Below are 19,967 nucleotides of genomic sequence, written 5' to 3' on the forward strand. Positions count from 1 at the left end.
AGTGCGCACAAGCTCGCGATCCAAAGCCCACACCCGCAATTGTAAGTGCATACAAAGCACCGCGCCGCCAGTAATTAGCGTTGCTTCAGGATACCCAAAGCTAAACAAACGTCGAGATTCCCACCTCCATAGCAAGTACAGAATACGGTGCAGTTGAAAATCAATTTACTGTATGGACGCAGTTCGTCCGCTTGGACCGGCTGCCCAATACGTACAGTATGCCCACGTGCGCTGCAGGATGAAACGCCCCCGCTAACTTCGTGGCATCAGTCGGTACGCCTGCAGCGCTCCTGTCACTCAAGGACGGGCTTCTAAATTAGCTGCTCGTCTGTCCTTACCTGTCACAGTCCGTTTGTTTACTTGTGGTACTTTGGCAACGCTTCTCAAGTCCTACCCGTGAAGCCACCTTTCACTCGAATGACTCGCCGCTCCCTCTTCAGATCTCCCCTCTCCGTTCCATTTCGCAACTCCCCCAAACACGCAGAAAGGACTGTCCCCTTTGTTATTGTCCTTACTGGTTTTAAATTAACATCCTCCTGGTTTTTCTTATAAAGCACCAGAAGCATTGTGCGTGGTCTCTTTATCTTATCGGGACGTTCTTGTGCGTTTTCAAGAAGTAGCGAGACTGCGATAGACTGGCGCCCCGTGGGTAGCGGATTGGACCCCGAGCCCACCTCTCATCAACGGGTGAAACGTGATCAGAAAAATGGATGCGTGAACGATAACAACAACAACAAAAATGTACCGATTAGCCAAGCTCTCTTGATAAACGAGTCAGTTCTAATAAACAAGTGATGGGGACTCCTGCGATTACCCCTCATATTCCTAAAACTACTGAGCGCTTGGCTAATGAAGGTGCAGCCATCGCTCCGTAATTCGAATTCTGGTGCGCCACTCGCTTTACAGCCCCGTAGTTCGGTCCTACAAATACGTTAAGCCCCCACTCGGTCTCAGGTCGTCGGATTTCCGTGCCAACTTGCTGTCAATGCCTTGTTAAAAGTGGAGCGTCATCGTTATTTACTGCATATAGCGCCTTACCTCTGGAATGAGGTCTAATTCTATAATCTAGGCGATTAGCTGTCGGACACTTTGAACGCTTTTTCAACGCCCCCTTCTCTCTCCACTGACGTCGGGATTCACTTGATCTGATAGACTTAATTAATCCCCTCAGAACACCGGCACTGATTCGTAACTCTTGTATCGCCTCGGGTGTTAATTGCGCCCGATTTTCCAATCCGGAGCCAGTCCTCGAAATCGGAGGCGGCTTCACACGGGTAAACTTTAACAACAGTCAAGGAATGGGGAACTGAGAAGTGCAGCGGAACCTTTTAGTTTTAGCTACAGTTTGTGGAAGTCACGTGTAGTTCATGAACCCATCGTCCCTCGTGCATGCAGACACATCGGCTGCTCATTTCCCCCTTTCGGCTAACAGACGCCAGTGAGTGAGGAGAAAATGACAATGGCCACACGTTGAACCGTCATAAAGAAAGTCCGCTTGGCCGATCGCTCATCTGCTTTGACTACCTCAAGTGATCGGGGTGACACTTGGTGACAGCGCTAGCAGCTGACCGCATGCCCCTCTCTTGGCTTACTTTATTCTCCGATTGATGAAAATGAGGGCATCAAGTACAGCACGTCTCCGGGCGCATGTTCAGGAGCAGAGAGAAGAGCCGTCCGTTAGAACCTTCCCCTCCCGCGGTCATCGCCTTCTCCTCGTGTACTCACCCTCCGATGACTCGGCCTTCCTCCTCTCTGCTCTGACACGGTGACCTCAGATTCAAGTGCGTGCTCTCGTCCTTCGGCCAGCATTCACGGCACACGCAGTGCACGCCGTTTGGACCCGAACTCGCTCCGCCGACCGTAAACCGCCGCACGCCCTGCGTGTCCTCACCCCGCACACAGCCAACCCACGTGCGCTCCGCCCACCTCACATGGCCCGGGGTTGGACGCGCTTTTCAAGTTCTCTTTCTAGGAATATTCACAACGATGAATGAAACCTTCACCGAAACGCACGGCAGCCACCACAGCGACGATCGAGCGCGTCTTGTGACCTGAAGAAGGAGATCCCAGGGTGTGGCTGCGCTTCTGCGGTTCTGGCACCATTGTGAGGGGCGGCCCGGCCAGGGTTGGGGTTGCTGGCACAGTACGAGTCCAAAAGCCGGGAAACACTCAGATCATATTTTGATGCAGGTGGATACCCTTTTTATGAAGATCCATCCCGTTAATAAATGCTAATGGGATGTGCTGGAAATGATTGACTTTTAATTTATTATTCACGTCTGACTGCAAAGCCCCAGCCAGTCCTAATGGTCAACTCCCTTCACTTCCCTTTAATTAGCCATGTTTAACAGCTAACTGGTTATTAGAGAAACCTTTCTAAAGCTGCCACTATTGCACCACTGAATCCTGCTATTCTGGTCTCCTGGATTGTCAGGTCCTACCATTCCTAAAGTTCAGTTTTGGGTTCAGAAATGGCCAACATGGGAGAGCTTTGTCAAGTGTACTGCGTTTTGTTTTTGCACAATGAAAGATATTCCTTCCATTCTTTCAGCTTAAGGCTGAATCACACACTCGAGGACATCAGCGGAAATGAAGGGGAAGTCCATTTAAAAGTGAAGCCAGGAAGGTCTTCTTTAAGCAAAGAGTTGTGGGAATTGTGGGAATCGGGAACAAATTACTGAGAAATGGAGCTGAAGCAGAAACCTTGACAACCTTTAAGAAGAATCTGAATGAGATTTGGGGACGGCCGAGTGATTAGCTAAATAAACGGGTGACAAATGGACGCAATGGGCTCCTGTCGATTGTCACATTTCTAATGTTCTTATGTTCCTTGTGACAGATTGCCAAGAAACTGAAGATTTCATACAATGGTGTCTGTACTCGGGGGCAGATCTATCATCAGCGTGTCCTCGGTGTGCACCAGGGGGGCCTGTGATGGCAAAGGGGCCAATTCAGTCGCTCATTTTAACGAGTGAGTGCCCATGTGACCAAAATGACCAAGGTGGGGACAATCGAGCCTCTGTGCACTGAAAGCAACTGTGAGGAACTCTGCAGCGTTGCACTAAATAATTGGGTGTCTGCACACGAGTCATTGTTTAAAGAACGATCGCCTCTCTGTTAAGGCACTAAGTCACCCGCGGGGCTTCGGGGGTCTTCATCTGGGCCTGCAATTACTGTCTTGAGTGAAGACGGCCAGCTGGGCTACGGCCCAAAGATTCGCTTTTCCTTCCGTGTATTGTGAGACTGAAATTAAAATCTTTAAGGTTAGCGTCACCTTGTCACTACACAATAAATCAGTTCCTGTCCAAGATCTTAGTCATTTACCATGAGGACTGATTGAGATCATTTCGTGGGGACTGGGTGGTCTCGTGGCCTTGGGACCCCTGCAGATTTTGTTTTTTTGTTTGTTTGTTTTTTTCACCCTCCTGGCCATCAGGTCAGGTCAGGCCGGGGAGCCTGAACTGGTACAGCACATCGCCGCACCCACCACACGATGAAACAGCTCGGGATTCCGGTTGGCAACCCCCCGGACAAACACACGGTCCAGTCCCACCCTCTGGAAATGACCCTGTATCTGCCACAACCAGGTGTTATGTGGGCATCGTCTTGGCCTGGTCCACCAACAATGAGGATCACCCTCGGGTAATGGTGCCACGTGGTCATAGTGCCGTAACTGACGCTCATTCACAGTGCAGGTCATGTGCCTCATTTAGGACTTCGTGAGCAACACAAAGTCAAACCGGCGGGACCCAAGGATTCTCCAAAGAGACACACAGGAAGGAGTCCAGTCTTCGTCTCGGGTCACTGGCTAGCGTTCATGTCTCACAAACAGGGAGCACCAGGACTCCAAAGACTTTTGCTGAGACACCGGGCGCACCACACACCCCTTTGTGACCTCATGACCCCCCGTGCTCTCCCAATCCATCTACTGACTTCATAGGAAGAGTCACCAGAGTCACATGAATGTCACTGCTGAGGTAAGTAAACCTCTCGATGACGAGGTCGACATTCTCTCCACAGACAGACCCCCTGCTGATGGCCGTGCCCAAGAGGTCATTAAAGGCCTGGCTCTTTGTTTTTATCAGGACCCTCACACGCCCAGACACTCAGACCCCTCACTCAGTCTCTCAAGACCTCCATTGACTCCACGAAGATCACAGCATCGTCAGCAAAGTCAAGATCCGTGAATCTTTCTTCACCAACAGATGCCCCCCCAGCTGCTGGACCCCAGAACCCCCCCAACACCCAGTCCATGTGATCACTGAACAGAGTAGGAGCAGAACAGACCCCTGATGGACTCCAGAATCAACTGGGAAAAACACAGAGGGTCTGCCTCCACTCTGCACAGCACTCACAGTACAACAATTCAATACAACATTTATTTCTAGAGCACATTTTCATACAAAAGATGGAACAACAATGGAAAAAAAAATAAAAATAAAAGACCTAGTAGGAAATTAAAATAAGTCAACACTAAATAACAGAATAAGAGTAAGGTCTGATGACCAAGGAGGACAGAAAAAACAAAAAAAAAAAAACTCCAGACGGCTGGAGAAAAAAATAAAATCTGCAGGGGGTCCGAGGCCACGAGACCACTCAGTCACCGCTGTGCATTCTACCTAACATAAATGACCTCAATCAGTCCTCTTTGGATTTAGGGTTCTCACGGAAGGACTTGATGATGATGGTCACGTGGACTTCTGGCTTTTAGTCCATCAATGTTGGAGCATCCTGATGCTTTGAGTAGGTGGAGGTGGCGCAGGTCACCACCACAGAGAAACCGGAAAAAGAACCAGAAGAGAGAGTTGGGGTCAGTACGGATTTTAGAGCCACCATGAATAGTTATTATGAAGAATTGAACATACAGAGTATCAGTATTAAATTAAAGTGAAGTTATGAGAAGGCCATGTTACAGTCATGTGTTTTCAGCCGTGTGCTCTACTGTATCAGCCTGGTGAATTCCTATTGGCAGGCTATTCCACATTTTAGGTGCATAACAGCAGAAGGCCGCCTGCCCGCCTCACCACTTCTTTTAAGTTTTGTTCTTGGAATTCTAAGGAGACACTCATTTGAAGATCTGAGGTTACGATTTGGAATATAAGGTGACAGACACTCTGATATATAAGATGGAGCAGATTATTTAAGGCTTTATAAATCATAAGCAGAATTTTAAAGTCAATCCTGAGTGACACAGGCAACCAGTGTAGTGACATCAAAACTGGAGAGATGTGCTCGGATTTTCTTTTCTTAGTTAGGATTCTAGCAGCTGCATTCTGCACTCGTTGCAAACGATTTATGTACCAGTACCAGTGGGCAGGCCGGCCATGATATCCAGCAACTTTGAGGGGATCCCGTGAACCCTCAGGATGTCCCACAGGGCAACTCAATTAACTGAGTCGAACGCTTTACGAAAATCGACAAAGGCTGCAAAGAAACTGACGATATTCGTGTTTGCGCTCCATGAGAACTCTCCGTGCCAGGATGCGGTCGATGGTAGACTTCTTAGGTGTAAAAACCTCTCTGCTAGGTGAGGAAGTGATCACGGGCCCAGCACCGAGAGCTGTGTTATCCCCCTGTAGTTGCCGCAATCCAGTTGATCACCCTTCTCTTTCCAGGTAGGGATGACAAGTCCTGTTTTCCAGTCAGTTGGGATGACGCCCGTCTCTAATGGAAGCAAAGATGGCTTGCAATGCCAGGAGGACAGCCTTACCACCAGCCTAGAGAAGTTCACCCAGACCCCTGCAGCCTTCCCTACCCTCAACTGGTTCACCACCTGTGCCATACGTACTATAGAAATAAATGTTGTTGCTGTTGTATTTAGAAAGTTTGAATGACTTTCTGTGCTTTAACTAATACTAATAGCTAGATGGGAGACTTGCTGTATTTCAGGTGTTTTCCATCTTTCGTCGAGTAATATCGATCGTGATTTTATGGTGGTGCTGCACCTTTTTGCTTTTACTCTTCTTCTTCTTTTTTCGGCTGCTCCCGTTAGGGGTCACCACAGCGGATCATCTTGTTCCATCTCTTCCTGTCCTCGTCATCTTGTTCTGTCACACCTGTCACCTGCATGTCCTCTCTCACCACATCCATAAACCTTCTCTTAGGCCTTCCTCTTCTCCCCTTACATGGCTGCTCTATCCTTAGTATCCTTCTCTCGTTATACCCCTCATCTCTCCTCTGAATGTCCAAACCAATGGCATCTCGCCTCTCTGACTTTGTCTCCCAACTGCCCAACTTGAGCAGACCCTCTAATGTCCTCATTTCTGATCCTGTCCATCCTCGTCACACCCAGTGCCACTCTTAGCATCTTTAACTCTGCCACCTCCAGCTCTGTCTCCTGTGCCACCGTCTCCAGCCCATATACCATAGCTGGTCTCACTACCGTCCTGTAGACCTTCCCTGTCACTCTTGCTGATACCCGTCTGTCACAAATCACTCCTGCCACCCACTCCAACCTGACTGCACTCTCTTCCTCACCTCTCCTATTTTTCTTTTACTAATTTCACTTTATTGTTCATACTGTACGATGTCAACATGTCGACTCTTCAGGACGGCGTCACATTCGCGACTGCGCCCGGTACATGTACCGATGTTAATGGTCGCCCGCTAGTCGTAATCGTTGTCGTTCTCGGTGATGATGGTGGTGGTAGTGGACTAGCTTCTTTGGCCTGCCCCATCATTGAGCAGGTAGCCCCTTGCACATTTCCTGCATCATTCAGGTGAGGGCGACACGCGTCGCCTATGGGGGTGCCCTAGCCTTCTCAGTCGAGTTTTGAATGGGCATGGCATGATTGATGTAACTGAAAAACAACTCCACCGATGGGTCACACCACCTGTCATTGGAAAATCCCCAATGTTTGCCAAGTTCCCAGAGGTTACTTGCTTCTTCCCAGCCCCGTGTGGAGGTGGTGGTGGGATTTTGGCAGCCAGGTTTAAGAGAAGACATGTGGCACATCGCTGTCACCCCCAAGCAGCAGCCCCAGCACTGAGCCTTGATAAACACCACATGTGGCATCACTCAGTTCAAACAAAGTGCCGCCCGCCATAACCGATCCTTGAACCCCCACTTCTTTTTGTTTCTTTTAGTTAGATTAGATAGAACTTTATTTGTCCCCAGGAGGAAATTTGACTTTTTACTGAAGCTCTTTAAATAAATAAATAAATACATAAATAGGTAGGCAAGTGAGCAAATAAAAAAACACACGTATTTTGGGCTGAACACACACTGGAAAGCAGGAAAAATTCAAAAGGAAAAAAAAAAAGTTCCAACTTGGCTGTCCCGGTCCCAGAGAGGTGCCATGCAGACGTATTGCTGTTGGTATAAAGGACCCCCAGTCATGTTTCTGATGAATAATTCGTTGTCTGAAAGTCCTCAGTGTTGCTGTGTCACAGACAGCATGTGCAGCGTTGGTCATCATGGCACTCAGTTTTGTTTTAATGCTCTCCTTTGCTACGACCTCCAGGGGGTCCACAGAGTGTCCTATAACTGAGTCTGCCCTTTTAACGAGCTTGTTGATCTGGTGGTCCTCTCTTGAAGTGACGTTACCAGCCCAGCAAACCACACTGGCCATCACAGAGGTATTGAAGTTGTGAAGGACGTCACTTCCCACAGTCTGTCCTTTCTTCTGTAGTTGCTCTGTGTTCTGTGATCAGTCCAACCTGTCATTAATGTGAACCCCCAAGTACTGGTACGAGTGGACCACTTCTACGTCCACTGCTTGAATAGTCAACAACCAGTTCCTTGGTTTTGCTGATGTTAAAATGCAGACAGTTCTCTTGCCACCTTATATGCCCCCCCGCCACGACTCCTCTTCTCTGTCTCATCCCCTTTATCAATGCACCCCAAAGGTGAAGAATCATCTGAGAATTCCTGCAAGTGATCAGACCTGCTGGTCCGTCTATCGTCTGAGAGCGAAGATTAAAGTAGACTGGCCTGCTCCTTGAGGTGTTCTTCACACGGTCCTCGGGCCTCACACATTGTGGGCTGCCTGGCAGATGGTCCTTCATCCAGGACACCACAAGCTCATCCACCTGCTTATCTCTGAGCTGATCCATTGGAAGGGATGGCTGGATGGTACTGAAGGTGCTGGAGAAATCAACAAACAGAATCCTCGCAGTGCGGCCAGCTCTGTCCAGGTGAGAATAATTCCCTGTGGAGCAAGCAGATCATTGCCTCCTCCAAACTGCAGTGGGTCCAGGTGGTCTACCACAAGAGGTCTCCTATAGTCCAGGACCAGCCTCTCAAATGATGTGAGACATAAGTGCCCTGGTCTGTAGTCCTTAGGCTGTAGGAGTGCTAGAACTTGATGGACTCCATTTCCCAGCTGTCCCAAAGGGTATTGAAATCATAGGACGTCTGCAACTGACGCAGGGGCTGCTGGGGGCAGGAAGGGCAGGTGGGAACTTTAAAAGAGAGCCAGCCAGCTAAGCTGAGAAGGAGCCCCGTTGTGTGTTTGTCAGCGCTGTCACCGTTTGCCGGTGTGGAGATTACTCGGTTATCCTGATTTACTGTTGCATTGGATTCAATTTTCGTCTCGTGTCCGTCTGCATCGGCTTCCTCTGAGGGAACGTCTCAGAACAAAACACTTTAGAAACGGTGGGACAAACTTCATAGTCACCTCTACAGTTCACCCCTGCCAGCTTCACTTGCATCCGTCACGTGGGACCGCTTCATGGACATTTTCATGGAAGTTTATTGTGGTGATTTGTATTAAGGGGAGGGTTGTCTGATTTTATGCTGTTTACATTTAATTTCCATTTAATATGTTATTCATTCATCATTTTGACTTGTGTCTCTGTCTGTGAGGGAGTGCGAGTCGGGCCAAGGCTGGGTGCGTTCCTGGAATCCCCTATCTATCTATCTATCTATCTATCTATCTATCTATCTATCTATCTATCTATCTATCTATCTATCTATCTATCTATCTATCTATCATTATATAGTGCCTTTCATATCTATCTATCTATCTATCTATCTATCTATCTATTGTCACAGGTGGCTGCGATGCGGTCGGCAATCAGCCGCCTATTTAAGGAGCCACCGCCCTGCAATCAAGGCTGGAGTCGGGTGAGGAGGAGGATGAGGTCGTGGCAGAAGAGGCGAGGAGAGGCCCGAGTGTTTGTGTGTGAAGACGGTGGTTATTGACTTTGGGGAACTGGGGGTTTGGTGGCGGTGCACTTGACTTTTGTAATATACTGTAAATAAACGTGGGATGATGATTGAAACGGTGTCCGCCTGTGTGTGTCCGGGCTGTCATATTTCACATCTATCTATCTATCTATCTATATATCTATCTATCTATCTATCTATCTATCTATCTATCTATCTATCTATCTATCTATCTAATCCTGCCTACTATACCAAATTCTATCTATCTATCTATCTATCTATCTAATCCTGCCTACTATACCAAATTCTATCTATCTATCTATCTATCTATTATATAGCACCTTTCACATCTATCTATCTATCTAATCCTGCCTACTATACCAAATTCTATCTATCTATCTATCTTTCTATCTATCTGTCTATCTATCTATCCATCCATCCTCCGTCTTTTTCTTAATAATTTCTTCCATGATTCTACCCATGATGCACGTGTATCTTACTGGCCTACAGTTGTTCTGGTCAGCCTAATCACCTTTTTCTATACAATGTGATAAAGTTAAGGACTTTTAGTCCTTAGGAGTTTCCCCAGGGTGCCATGATTGTCAAAAAATATGCATCAAGGATTTCTATGTGCGCTCACTAATCTCGTCAAGTCCTCCATGATTAACTGTTATCTGGTCTCAATGATTTGGTACATTTCAGCCTTGTTAATCCAAGCAGCACTTCTCCCTCTCCAATTCCCAAATCCCTTAGAACCCCCTGGGCAGTCTCTGTTACTTTTCAAGCTCATCCACGTCTTCACATGTCCAAACTTCAGGTTCAGAGCTTCTCCTATTTCACTATCCACATATCCTGGTCCACACTTGGTGCTCCTTCGACGCATCACCTCCTCTTTGTCTGTTTTTTCAACTGCTAATTTACTTTCATTCACCTTTTGACTTTTGCTCAGTCATCTTGTCCAGCTGTGTTTCATCTTTTCTAATATCCTCTGTAAAATAATCCACCTTGACACGCACAAAAAGGTTTGGGGCAGCCACCCGTATACTTGAGATTTGGCTGCAAAAAGAGAAAATACTGTAAGCTGCACAGTTGTGTACAGATTGAGCCCAAAACAGAACTCACTAACACAGGAAAGGTGGCGGGGTGTTAAGGTCGGTCAGAGGGTGTGATGTCATCGGGTCCAGAACAGGAAGTGACGTCATCAGCCCCAGGCAGAATTTCCTGTGTTAGATCTGCACAAATAATAGAGAAAGGATTATTATACTCTGCCACCCCCTGGCCTGGTGTGGAATTACCTTCTTTGGAGCCCTTCAGCTGTCTCCCATGCCCACGTGAGTGACACCTCTTTAACTTGAACACTGGATTGGCAGTGATGACTTCCAGCACCTTCAGCAAGTTATTCAGACCCTTCACCTTTTTTACATTTTGCTATGTTTCAGCCTTATGCTAAACTCATTTAAATTCATTTTTGTCCTCATCCAGCAATACTTGGCAGCCTAGAATGACAAAGCAAAAATAGGATTTGTGGAACTTCTGCAAATGTATTAAAAATGAAAAAAAACTTATGTTAGGGTTAGGGGTGGCACGGTGGCGCAGTGGGTAGTGCTGCCGCCTCGCAGTTAGGAGACCTGTGGATTCTTCAACCCTGGATGGAACCTGAGTCAATTAAAAAGCCCAATTCATATATTTATCCTATCTGTTCACACCCTGTCTAGAGAAATATATGACTGACAATGAAATGAACACCATGCTTTTGGGCAGTGGATATGAACAACAGTCCTCAGAGTTAGATGTTATGAGAGGACCAGATCATGTTAGGCAAATCAACAAAGTTGAAACAATTCTGCCACAAACAGTGGTTCAAAATCACTCCACTGTGTTGTAAAAAACTGATCAATAAGTATATGAAAAATCTTAAACGTTTTTTCTGGTCTTTAATATCATGAAGCAGCTTCTCGATGTCTTGTGTATGTCCCTTATTTCTTTCTTTATATCATTCTTGAGCGGTGGCCATTGCGGCGATCATTACCTTCAGTTTGGACAGATCGTTTCGGTCTTCTCCGTGCTCTGTGGGTAAAGTGGGATGCCCAGTTGGTGTCAATTTTACCAGCTCATGAGGAGTAACTGACAACAGTAAAGCCATTTTCAGTTTCAATGAAGAAGAATTCCCAGGTCCTCCCTGCCTGTGTGGAGTTTGCATGTTCTCCCCGTGTCTGCGTGGGTTTCCTCCCACAGTCCAAAGACAAGCAGGTCAGGTGCATTGCCAATCCTAAATTGTCCCTAGTGTGTGTGTGTGTGCACCCTGTGGTGGGCTGGCACGCTGCCTGGGGTTTGTTTCCTGCCTTGCGCCCTGTGTTGCCTGGGATTGGCTCCAGCAGACCCCCGTGACCCTGTAGTTAGGATATAGCAGGCTGGATAATGGATGGATGGATATTACAGTTAGTTATAGGAATGAGTAGTGGAAGCTCGGTTAAGAAGTGAGGTGATGATTAGTGAGCAGCAGGATGCAAGAAAGAGCACCACAGATGAGATGTTTGCTCTGAGGATGTTGATGGAGAAGTAAAGAGAAGAGCAGAAGGAGTTGCATTGCGTCTTTATAGACCTGGAGAAAGCAAATGACAGGGTGACTGAGAGGAGCTGTGGTACTGTATGAGGAAGTCGGGAGTGGCAGAGAAGTACGTAAGAGTGGCACAGGATATGACTGAGGGAAGTGTGACTGTGGTGAGGTCTGCGGTAGGAGTGATGGAGGTGGGATTACATCAGGGATCGGCTCTGAGCCAATGGTGATGGACAGGCTGACAGATGAGATTAGACAGGAGTCCCCGTGGACTGTGATGTCTGCTGATGACATTGTGATCTGTAGAGAGAGTACGGAGGAAGTTGAGGAGACCCTGGAGATGTGGAGATATGAGAGGAGAGGAGAGGAATGAAGGTCAGTAGGAACACCAGGACAGAATACAGAATGTGTGAATGAGAAGGAGGTCAGTGGAGTGGTGAGGATGAGGGAGTAGAATTGGTGAAGGTGGAGGAGTTTAAATACTTGGGATCAACAGTCCAGAGTAACGGGGAGTGAGGAAGAGAGGTGAAGAAGAGAGTGCAGGCAGGGTGGAGTGGGTGAAGAAGAGTGTCAGGAGTGATTTGTGACAGAAGGGTATCAGCAAGAGTGACAGGGAAGATCTACAAGATGGTAGTGAGACCAGCTGTGTTTTATGGGTTGGAGACGGTGGCACAGGAGACAGAGCTGCAGGTGGCAGAGTTAAAGATGCTGAGATTGGCATTGGGTGTGAAGAGGATGGACAGGATTAGAAATGAGGACATTGGAGGGTCAGCTCAGGTGGGACGGTTAGAAAACAAAGTCAGAGAAGTGAGATTGCGTTGGTTTGGACGTGCAGAGGAGAGATGAGGGGTATACTGGGAGAAGGGTGCTAAGGATAGAGTTGCCAGGGAAGAGGAGAAGAAGAAGGCCTAAGAGAAGGTTTGTGGATGTGGTGAGAGAAGACATGAAGATGATGGGGGTGACAGAGTATGATGGGGGGACAACCATGACACGAGCTAGATAGGGCCCACCCTTTTTCGAGTTTTTTTTTTTTTTTTAATATACGCACACATTTGAAACACGAAAGGGGCCCAAACTCTGTCGGCTGCCTGGGGCCCAGAATTTCCTAGGTGCGGGCCTGATGACGAGGACAGAAAGATATTGAAAAAGATGATCCACTGTGGCGACCACTAACAGGAGCAGCCGAAAGAAGAAGAAGATTAAAAATAAACCAACTGGAAAATCACATTTCCACGAGAACTCAGACCCGTTGTTAGGACGCTTGACATTTGGCTCAGCTGCTCCCCATTCTGTTTCTCATCGTGGAGACATTTGTGGAGTCCACCTGTGGTCAGTTCAGTTGACTAGACAGACCGGTGCCTCCCAAACTCGGTCCTGGGGACCCCCACTGTGGCTGCAGGTTTTTGTTCCAAACAACTTCTGTTTTGAATTGGACTCCTAGCCTTGAATGAAGAAGGGGCCTGAGTTGCCTCGAAAGCCTGCATATTGTAATCTTTTTAGTTTGCCAATAAAGGGGGTCATTTTGCTTGACTTCTCACTACATTCAGAATGGCTAACGCGGCACGACCCCCTAGTACCACTCCTAGCCTAAGTAAGTCAGCTGTTACTTCCCAGTTTGTCTCTTTTGGAGTCAATGGAGGAATAAAAACCTACTTTTTAACTTTTATTAATATGTACTCAGCACTAATAAGGGGGTAGGTTTTTTTTTTAACGTTTTAACCCTTCTCAGCCTGATTTTCAATGTGCTCTTCCTGGTGTTCTGATTGTTTTATTTTATTTTCTACTAATTAGTGGGTCTGACGCTAAAGTCACTGCAGCCTTTCATCATTGAGTGTCGCTTACCTGGCTGTCAGTTCTGTTTGTTTTACTTATCATTATTAGGACACAATGAAGGGCACACAAAAGTAACAAAACAATAGGAGAACAACAAAAGAGAGGTAAGAGTTTCTTATGTCTGAATGTCTCATAAATGTAAAAATCAAACCGCTGTGCCTTTCAAAAGGCAGAATAAGAGAAGGGAGAAAGAGCTTCTAAATACATGAGATCAGTTATTATCACTAACGGTGAACTGGCTGGAATGAAAACCTGCAGCCACTGGGGGTCTTCAGGACCGAGTCTGGGAACCACTGGGCTACACTGATTAGCTGACCTGGCTATAGATGGTCCCACAGGAGAGCAAAACCCAAGCCATGCGGTCAAAGGAATTGCTGGCCGAGACGGGATTGTGTCGAAGTGCACATCTGAGGAAGGCAGAGAAGGTTCCCAAGAGCACCGTGGCCTCCATTATTCTTAAATATCTGGAACAACAGTGACTCTTGCTAGAGCCTGGCTACCCGGCCAAACGTAGCAATCAAGGGAGAAGAGCGTTGGTAAGAGAGGTGACCAAGGACCCAATGGTTACTCTGGCTAAAGAGAACAGGAGAAATATCAAGAAGGACAACCATCACCACAATACTCCATATACTGTTTGGTTCTGTGATGGACTCGCCAGGCAGGAGCCTCTTCATAATATAAGAAACATGAAAGCAAAAGGCACCTAAAAGACTCTCAGACTGTCAGAAAGAAGATTCTCTCATCTGATGAAACCAACATTGAACTGTTTGGACTCAGTTCTAAGTGTCACATCTGGAGATAATAGACACCACTCACCACCTCTGCTCTTCCAATACCAGCAGTGAAGCATGATGGTGGCAGCATCAAGGACCGGGAGATTGGTCAGAGCTGAGGGAAGGCAAAATGAATCAAAGTACAGAGATACGTTGAATGAAAACCTTCTCAGAGCACTTTGGGCCATGGACTGGGCTGAAGGTTCACCTTCCAACTGGACAAAGCAAGAGCAACACAGTTATGGCTTAGGGACAACTCTGGGAATGCTCTTGAGTGGCCCAGCTAGAGCCTGGCCCTGAACCCAATCAAACATCTCAAGAAAGACCTGAAAATACCCATCCATTGACGGTCTCCATCCAGCCAGACAGAGCATGAGAACATCTGCGGAGAAGAATGGCAGAAAATCCCCAAATCCAGGCGTGTGAAGACTCCGTGCTGGAATGGCTGCCAAAGGGGCTTCAGAGAAGTGCTGAGGAAAGGGTCTGTTTACTTGAGTCAATAGGATCATTCAGTATTTTTGTTTTTAATAAAACTACAAACATTCCTCAAATCCTCTTCGTGTTTTGTCATTGTGGGAAATCAAGTGTTGCTTGATGAGGGAAAATGTGAATGTAAATGACTTTAGCACGAGGAGTCTGGAGACCTTCTAACCTGCACTGTATTCTGTGTGGTGGGCACAGCATCACTGACCCATCACCACACCAGGGGGCTGAACTAACAGGGGGACCATGGTAGTCTCCCTTAGGAGGTCCAAACTCCATGTGGCAACCCCCTTGTGTCACGCATGGCACCCTGCTGTTCAATGTAATGGCAAGTTCTTTGGCTCTTTATTGGAGAATTGGGTCTGAGGTTGTAGGAACACCTGGGGCCACTAGGGGGAGTGTACAGGAATAGAAATTACCTTAGTGGAGAGTAAATGTTCGAACTCACAATACTGAACTACAGCGGTAGTAGAGGGATGTACCCTGTTAGCCATTTGTGGATGCCATGAGAAGTCAAGCAAGATGACCTCTTTAATTGGCTAATTGAGTAGATTACGACATTCAAGCTTTCAAGGCAGCTCTGGACCCTTCTAATGGTGATGTGTAAACCACAAACTGGCGTTACCTCTAGGTGGTCTCCCCCCTGCAGGAACCAGGGACTTTGTAGAAACTCGGGACCTCTCGTAGCATTCCCACCTCAGGAACCCGGGTCAGTTGTTGCTCCTGGGAGGTCATCTCTAGTACTTTTGTGAGCACCTACTCCAGTCTATGTACTTTTTGTCATGGTTGGGGCTCAGGTGATGAATTGTGCTGATTGGTTGGTGCTGTCTCACAAATCAGTTTGTAGTTTAGACTTTGAAGAGTAATTGATGAAGATGGAGTGCTGCACTTTGTACCACGTCTCCTCTTCATAGCCATGGTACACTGCGCCACACACTGCATCAAAGCAAAGCAATGCGATTGGTTCAAGACAATAAGCTGGGGGGTCACCTGTGAACTCCAAACGTGTCTCACTTCACTCTTCTTTGTACATCACATACTTTGCATAAAGGTTACAGTTCCTGTTGTGTGGTGGAAACGCAACACACAAAAGTCTCCCAAGGACCACAAATGGCCCAAAGCTTACATCCTACGGGAACTCACTGGATCCTGGAAACAAAGTTCTTGAGGTGGGAAAACACCTTTTGTTTATACAATAAATACAGAAAGACAGAAACACAATTCCGAAACCCTCCTTGTTTGTCAAATATTAACAAACCTCTTCAACCTAAGAATCATTTAGCAAGAGAGGACAACCACACATAACTCCAGTTCTTAAATCCTCACACTGGCGTCAGGTTAAGTTTAGGGCAGATTTCAAAATCCTCCTTTTAACATATAAAGCATTAAATGGCCGAGGTCCGGCTTACTTGTCTGAACTTATCACGACGTACAAACCTGAGCGCACATTAAGATCTCAAGATGCCGGTCTGCTTAGGATTCCAAGAATTAATAAATAACAGCGAGAGGTCGAGCTTTTAGTTACAGGGCCCCCCTAAACTGTGGGGTGATCTGCCTGTTACTATAAGAGATGTCCCTTTGGTCTCAGCTTTCAAATCCCAGCTAAATACTTCAGTTTAGCACACCCTGACTAGAGCTGCTGATTAACTGTGCAGACTGTATCTCTGTTGGAATCTGCTGGAATCCCGGCACTGCCAGGCAGGTGGCGCAAGTGCATTGAGAAGGGTGGAGACGACATTGAGAAACGACATCATCAGTTTTGTGAAGGTGCGTTCCACTTTCTGATAAATCCCATTTTCGAACTTTAGCTTGACTCCCCCTCATAAATAAACTATTGATTGATTGATTGATTCTGAATTGTATTAATTTTCTTTTATAGCAATATTCATTTTCTATTGTTTGATTGGGTATATTGTGTAATAGTGTCTGGTGTGGGTGACTACATATTCCCATAAGGGACAGCAACCAAGAAGAGATATCTAAAATAGAAAGAGAGTATAAAAATATAAGAGATGTCCCTTTAGTTCAAGCTTTTAAATCAGGCTGAAGTCTCCTGACTTTAGGCTGGCACACCCTGACTAGAGCTGCTGATGCTATGCAAACTGCATCTTCATTTGTTAGTCTTTTGTACTGAAATATAAGTAATATGATATTGATAAACCATTACTAACCTTCCTATATTCGGTTTCTCTTCTTGGTATCTGGATGTGGCACTTGGTGTCATTACTCTACTGCCAGGCTGCTCTCCTACGTATGGAAAAGTTGGAAACATTCTCCCATCTGATTGGACGGCCAGCACAGATGCCACTATAGAAACCCAGGAGCAGGTTTGGCGGCCAGTTGGCCAAGGTCCCCAGGACTTTGATTTTACTTTTGACTTTTCTCTTTTCTATTTCCAGTTGTCAACTGGCCATAGTTCAACAGTTAATGAATGGATTGATATTGTTGGTTTCTTTTTCTGTGTGTTGTAAAAGAATACGCACAACAACATGAACGATTTGGGCATCCACCCCATATGCTTGAAAAACTGGTTGGTTTTAGGTTGGTCTTTATAGATCTGAGCTCAAGACAGAACAAAGGGAAACAAAAATGGCTGCCATATATATTTGGTAGACGGGAAGTGATGTAATGGGAGCATGGAATTCTGGGAACCAGAAATGACATCACGAGGAGGTGGGATCTTGAGGACTGGAAGAGGAAGTGATGTTGGCCGTCTTCTGAGGACCAGAAGTCGCTTTAGGATGAGGGTTCATTGGCTGGTCTGCAGGGAAAGAGGAGAAAGAGTTAGAGGGCAGTGCCAAAGCCTGGTCTGGCAGGAACATACATTTTATTCAAGCCCATAAACTGTCTCCCAAGCGCAGTGTGTGGCCGTGTGTTTTAACAAATCGCCATTTCTATACGACCCAGTGCTGTGTTTAGTAGTTAGTTTCACCTGTGCTTGTATTTTAACTGAGATCTGTTCACAATGTTCTGCTCAAGTTGTATTGTAATAGAAAGCACCTCAGTGAGCGGGCACCTGCTTTGGCGACTGGCACTGGTGTAGCTTAACTGTCTGGTCTGCTTGTGCCGAGCTAGAAAGTCTCATTGCTTGAAGCTGCTACCCACACGCAGGTAAGGCGCTATAAAGTAGATATGCCTAATACTCACACAAACAACAGAGCCAACTGTAACTATAATGTCTTACGTTTCATCCAAGGTTATCCTCCCTTGGCTGGAGTTCAGATTCCTGTTTTATGTCTTTTTTTTTTTTGCTCATTTTTGATTCTTTTGTCTATGTTACTATTGTTATTTCTAAAATTTGTTTACATTATTCTGTGTTTCTTATTCATTTGTTTGTGTATGTTATTTCTATGTATCCATGACAGTGTTACCATGTTCTTTATCTTTTGTGGTTGGCACCTGAAGTGGCGAGGCCATCTGCCCATTTCTGTCAAAGGACTGACAATGCCCCAATCTAACAAATAGAAAATCCAAAAACAGAGCAAAAAATGTCCACAAAAGCACCATAAAAAAACAAGAACTCACCAACACCACCAAGTGTATTCAATGAACCGCAAAGGACTGCTTGACTGCTTGTCTGCTCAGCCTTTATAGGATTGAGGGCGGTCCCTTGACCTATGGACAGGTAGCTCCACCTCTTGGGGAACCAGCTATAAAACACTAGAAACATAACCGAACAAGCATGGACACATAGAAATGGAATAACACACAAAACGAACCAAAAGAAACGGAATAATACAAACAATGAGCAGAAGTTAACACTATGCAAAAAAATCAAAAATGAACAAAACAAAAGACATAAAACAGGAATTTGAACACCAGCCAGTGGAGGAGCCCCTTCTGAAATATAACACCACTGTGGTGATTGGCACAGCTGTAGCTGAACCGTTTGGTCTGCTTGTGCCGAGCTCGTCAGAGATAAGGCGGCACACAGGGGGCACTCTAAAGCAGGCGTGTCACCGACTCATTTCCACATCGAGGCAGGAGCCCTAGATGGAGCGGCCCAATTCTAACCTCCAGAGTTCTTCCCAAGGCTTCCCCAGGAGTGACTCTTGGCTGTAGGTTCAAACATAACTTGAAGTCAGGTGCCAAGGGTTCAACTAGCTTGAGGTCAGAAGCATAGGAGGAGAAAAGGAAGGTTTCTTTGGCATGTTGATGTCTACCTGATGCCAGGACTGCAGGTCTTGTGGTGGTCTGACCCAGCGAGGCACCCAAAGTTTTGTTTCGGGCTTTGTCTTGGGTATTTTGTGCCACCATTTGTAATCTGCTGCCTTTGTTAATGTGGCACCTTACTTTGTAGCACTTTGGCTGGCGTGGCATCATTTTGTTTGGGGACACTGCTCATAAGTATCCCCCGCCCCTTGCTAGAGCATCTATGATGCATTTGGCCATTATCTGCACTTGCATCGACCAATCCAGGGTGCCAGGCAGAAACCAGATGGCTGCATCACTGGGCACATTGGCCCATTTTGGAGATGCCACATAAATCAATCTGCAGCTCTTCTGCAGCATCCCAAGCCTGTGCGTCTGTGTGGGTCATCTCTGGGAATTCCAGTCCTTACCCCATCAAATACATGAAGCTTAGAATATGGGCATCACTAAATTGGCATGAGTGTAAGAGGGCCCTGTGTTAGACTGGAAAGGTGCTGCCTTAGACAAACCCTATATTGGGTTAAGTGGTCTTGAAAATAACAAAGTGAACACTCAGCTTAGGAGTTTAGAGGGGGGACCAAACGGGCAAGGGGAGAACACACAGATGCCACACGGTGAGCCCTGGCCACCGAGCCACTGGGTAAAGCCAAACGGTTTAAGGAATTTCCGTAATCCTTCATTTGTGAAAGAACAAAAGCACTTTCAGGATTGAACAGGAGCAGCTTTGGCACTGTGGAGACGTCTGCGACCCTGAACCGCATTGAGAATAATGGATGGATGGATCTGATTTGGTGAAGGTGCCATATACTGTGACATTCACAGTGAAGGACCCTCTGGGAGATGAGCTGAACTCCCAAGACGTTCACATATTTGTGGTTCTCACTTTCTCTGGCTGTGCCACCCCGAGTGCCCGTCCCATATGGTCTTTCATTCCAAGCATTCCTTTAATCAGAAGTCCATTACACTTTGTATATTTTAAAGCTTAGGACCCCCCACTCAGTTATTTTGCGACACCTCAAATCTTAGAGTATCACCCAGGGCTTGTCCACAGATTGGCTGC

This window comes from Polypterus senegalus, chromosome 6 (genome assembly GCF_016835505.1).
Source record: "Polypterus senegalus isolate Bchr_013 chromosome 6, ASM1683550v1, whole genome shotgun sequence".
NCBI lineage: Eukaryota > Metazoa > Chordata > Cladistia > Polypteriformes > Polypteridae > Polypterus > Polypterus senegalus.